The sequence below is a fragment of the Sceloporus undulatus genome, chromosome 9 (genome assembly GCF_019175285.1).
Source record: "Sceloporus undulatus isolate JIND9_A2432 ecotype Alabama chromosome 9, SceUnd_v1.1, whole genome shotgun sequence".
NCBI lineage: Eukaryota > Metazoa > Chordata > Lepidosauria > Squamata > Phrynosomatidae > Sceloporus > Sceloporus undulatus.
Window position 1 is genome coordinate 20,431,396 of NC_056530.1, and position 4,938 is coordinate 20,436,333.

The 4,938-nt window shown below is 51.8% G+C and overlaps 1 pseudogene; it reads left to right on the plus strand.

The window, feature by feature from the left end:
* The first annotated feature begins 721 nt into the window (after positions 1–721).
* Positions 722–4,090, plus strand: LOC121915535 (annotated as a pseudogene).
* The last annotated feature ends 848 nt before the right edge of the window (positions 4,091–4,938 follow it).

The window sequence follows — 4,938 nt, forward strand, 5'->3', positions numbered from 1 at the left end:
CCTATGAGAGTTTCCTCCTTTCCAGTACTTTGCAAGTGCCGCTGTCAATGGTAGCAAAGTCTTATCGGCTGCTCTTTGGCGATGAGGCCACACGAGGGCGCCAGAGAGATAGATGGGCGGGAGAAACTGGAGCCTCGGGGGAGAAACCTGCCCTTTCTGCTGTCGCCAGAGGGCGCGCCAGGACAACAGAGAAAGGGCGGCGCCCTTATTAGCGCAGCCACTGGTTTGGGACTACATTCCCATCCTCCCAACCAACCCAAATCCCATGGCTACAGCATTCTGGGAATTAACAGAAAGGGTTTGAGGGGGCCAAGGCAGGCTGCAGGAGACCTCCCCTAACCTCTGCATGGAAGCCGTTTTGCCATAATAAATTGTGTGAATGGAATTGTATTATATGTATCCTTAGCTATTAAAAAATACATTAAGAAAAATAAACCGTATAAAACATTTCTTAAATTAGTTTGGCAAGGCTTTGTGGGCCGTCTCCCTCAAAAAAAGAGTGCCCTCACGAAAACTACAAATCCATGATTCCGTAGGAACGCCCTCCTCCTCTCCTCCCCGCCGCCATTTCTCTCACAAAACAGTGGCGCCCAATTGGCGTCCATCCGCCCACAATGAAGCCAAACCGGAAAATGCCCTTCGGGTCACATGACTTATTATCAACCCGGGCAACGCCCTCTCCCCGGCTTTCATTGTCCAGAAGACGGTGTACGTATCGGGGATGACGTCACGCGCGGGCGGCGGGGCTGGTGATTGGCCGGCTGCGTGAGCGAGCGCTGATTGGTTGCCTCGAGCGCGAGGCAACCAATCAAGCGTTCGCCTTCACGCAGCCGGCCAATCACCAGCCCCGCCGCCCGCGCTGGTCTCTTCAAGGAGTCCGGTGCCGCTGCTCTTTCTCCGCCGCCATGAATGTGGCCGGCGCGGCTGGAGGGGCAGCAGGGCGCATGCGTGAGTATCAGGGGAATGGCGGCTGAGGGGCTTTCTCGCTGAAGGGGCCTTTGTCGCTATGACCGCCTTTGCCTTCCGTCTTCCGCAGCCACCAGCGCCGGCTGCCCTCCGCCGCCGCCTCCGACCCTCACCGGCTCTTCGAGGACACCAGCGCCGCCCGTTCGCCCGGGCTGGCCCCCCCAGTGGCGGCAGCAGCTCCTCTTCTTCTCCCCCTCCGCCGGGACCCTTCTTGCCGGATCCGGTCTCCAGCTTCGCCGCGGCTTATGGCAAGCAGCCTCGCCACTCAAGGGAAGGAGCTGGTGGAACCGCAACGTAAGACTACAGCTCCAGGAGCCTCAGCCAGCGCGACCAACTGCCAGGAATTCTGGGAGTGGAGTCCGAAACAGCAACAGGAACAAAGTATAGGGACAGTGTTTCCCAAACTCTGGCTTCTTGGTTTTGGCTCCAACTCCAAGAATTCTGGCAGTTGGTCAAGATGGCTGGGGCTCTGGGAGTTGGAGTCCAAACAACAGAGCACCCAACGAGGCTATTAGGTAGAATCTCTTTCCTGGGCTTGCATCCATGTTTCCAGGTCCTAATCTCTGAGCAGCAGAAAACAAGCTCACTCCCTCCTCAACATGACACCCCTTCAAGTATTTAAAACAGGGCTATCCTATCACCTTTAACCTTCTCTTCTCCAGGCTGAACATCCCCATGTCCCTATGGTTAAACCTCTTAGGGCTTCTCCAACCGGGTTCTGTAGGCTGGAGCCATGGCAGTTAAAGTGGCATCAGATTGTCCACACATGCAGGGATGATGGAGGTGCAGTGATGGGAGGCATTGGGGATATGGATGGGAAGTGTCATCCAGTACATCTGGATGGTCTGATGGGCCACCCAGATGTGCTGAATGGTAGTGGTAGTTGCCATAGGGCAAAGCTTATCAGTCTATCTAATGTGAGCATTGGCAGTTAATTATGCCCCCCAGTGCCAGGGGCCCATTTTTGCCCATTGGATACAATTGTTTTTCCTCTTATCCACAATGGCTTGGTCCAAGCAGAGCCACCGGTCTGAGCAGCACTGTTGTCAGGCATGGGCGAAGTGCCCTAAAGGTGAGAAGCTTTCAGGTGCCAGCTGTTACCAGGGGAGGTCTTTTTCACCTCCTGCCTCAGAGCTGCTCATGTATATCTCCCGCTGTTTCCCCCAGATCGACCGCTTCATTCCCGTGACCCCTGAAGTACTACTTTGCTGTGGACACTGTCTACGTGGGCAAGAACTGGGGCTTCTCCTCTTTCCCTTCCTGCACCAGGTAAGCTGCAAAAGGGGCGCCACACACAAGAGATGGGCATGGCCGTAACTGCTCTGTTTAATCCTTCGGGGGGGAAAAGCTGTCTGTATAAAGAACTCTGTGATATTGCCCCTTGTCTTGTGAGGGGGGGGGATGCTGTCTCCACTGCTTAAGGCTTGGCTGAATGCACCTTTCCATGTGCCAATCTCTGAATGTCATCCATCCCGCTGTCTAAGAGGTAGATAGGCACTTGTAGTGTGGAAGGCAGTGTAGTAACAATAATAGTACCAGGGCCTACCTTTTGGAGGCTTAGCTGCCAGATTCCCTCATGCACCTTTAAGGCTTGGTACATAGGGCAGTGCAACTGTATCTGGTCTTTTTGGCGGACTGGCAGGTGCAATACCAGCAGGACACGCCTGTGGCCCCACGCTTCGATGTCAATGCCCCTGACCTCTACATTCCAGGTATGACACAAGCCTTGACGCCCATATAAAGGGGATATCATTCACTTGCCTATGCGCTACCCCCCATTCCAAAAGAGGCTTGGCTTGGCAATTACTGCTAAACTTTGAAAAACTGTCTTTTGCCTTTTACTGTGAACAAAGTAGACTAGTCTAGCTAATGCTCTTTGTTTTCTACAGTCATGGCGTTCATCACCTACATTCTGGTGGCAGGCCTGGCAATGGGAACACAGAATAGGTAGATTTTAACTGTGGGTGCTCTTTGTGGATGCTTCTGAAGTGCTCTTTTCTGCAGGGACCATAGGTCATGGCAGATAGGGATATATAAGAATATTCCCATTATTTCTCATTGTCAATGAGAGAGGGTGATTTAATATGTTGCCAACATTGTCAATCACTGCAGTAATTGTGCTGCTTATTGGAGGACTATCCTACATGCTCCTTCTCACCATCACTCTGCTGCCACCTTATAGGTTCTCCCCTGATTGCTGGGCTTGCAAGCAAGCTCAGCTCTCGCTTGGCTCATTGTCGAAGTGCTGGCCATCCTCCTCAGCCTCTACCTCGTGACTGTCAACACTGATTTGTCCACAATTGACTTGGTTGCCTTCTCAGGGTACAAGTACGTCGGGTGAGTAGCCGGGTTCAGTCACTGCTTCCATCCCCTAATTGTGGCAAAGGAAAAATGCACAGTTAACTTGCAAGAAGGGGGAGCTGTAGTTACCTGCAGCTTGCTTTTCTGCAACTGGGTGGAGGAGATGGGCACGTCCCTATCTTAACTTTGTTTCCTCCTCCTCTTTCATGCCAGGATGATCGTAGGTCTTTTGCTGGCTGCTTTTTGGAAAGACGGGTTATTACCTGCTGCTGAGCTGGTGTTGTGTCACAATCGTTGTCTTCATGGTAGGGAGAGGGCAGTCTTGCCTTTATCTGACTGTATATTGTAATTGGATTTTGACATCTTGAACCCGGAATGGGGTGTGGTTTCGGCTTTGCCATAGTTTAATGGGGTAGCAGCTCTGTTATAGAATCCCCTTCTATATAGTATTTTTCTCATTTAGCTGCTCCCCAAAGTGGGTTACATTCCAGCCCCATTCCACTCTTGTCCCTAGCTTAGGGCTTTCTCATCCTTCCTGACACTTTTTACTTCCTCTTCCTTTCAGATCCGGACTTGCGCTTGAAGATCTTGTCTGAGGCAGACTGCAGAAGGGATGCTGGTGCGGGGTGCCAAAAATCAGCTGCGCATGTACCTTACCATGGCTGTGGCTGGCCTGCAGCCGCTTCTCAGTACTGGCTCACTTCCACCTTGTTCACTGATGACTCCTAGCTATGGCCAGCCTGGTCTTCCTCAGCAAGTAGCCAGCTGCGTAGCCCGCCTGCTGGTCACCCGTGAAACACACTGGGAATACAGAGAGCCATGAACCACCTCTGCTCCTGAGGGGACTGCAAGAGATCTCTGTGTGTGTTGATGTGTTATGGGGCTGAGAGATAGTAGATGTGTGAGTCTGTGTGATGAGAGCGGGTGGATGTGTAGGGAAGCATACACACTCCACATATGTTTAGCTGTACCAATCCCTTTTTGGAAGGGGAGCAGGTAGGCACCGGCTTTGGCTGAACTGCTGACCCTCCCATTTGCCCCCACTTGCCTCTGCTTGCATGCCACAACCTCTGTGCTTATTGAGTACACCTCTCTTTTGGTCAAATGTCTGCCTGGCAGCTGATCCTGCCCCATTGGACAGCTCCTGTGTCTGTCCAAGTTGCTGTTGTGAGTAGCTCAGTATTACTCTTATTACAGGGGAAGACTTTTGGGACAGAGTAGAGGGGAGCCTCTCCCTGTATGAAAAATGGTGCTTGCTTTTCTGTTTACAATTAAGGCCTCCTGTTCTGTACCCATAACAAGCAAATAAAAAAGTCAGAACTCTGTGTGGGGTGTTCTCTGCCAGACTGAAATGGACTGGGGTGAAAGTAGAACCCCTTTCATCTGCTCAGCTGAGACTTGCTTACTGGAGCAAGCTTCTTGCAGGCCATAGTGAGCTGTAGCATCCTGCTGCCTGTGTTAACAGATAGTCACTGTACTGTCATCTGCTACCCTCTATATTTCCTAATGTCTATGGAAGGCCATAGGAAGGTCTTTAAAGAGCACCAGCATTATGGTCTCTGAATTGCTACTTCTACAAGAGCAGTCTGGATATGTGATTAGCCCTAAAACAGGCCTGGCTCCTTGATGCCACTCTGCTGATGCTTTGCTCCTGAGCCACCAGCATGGTTC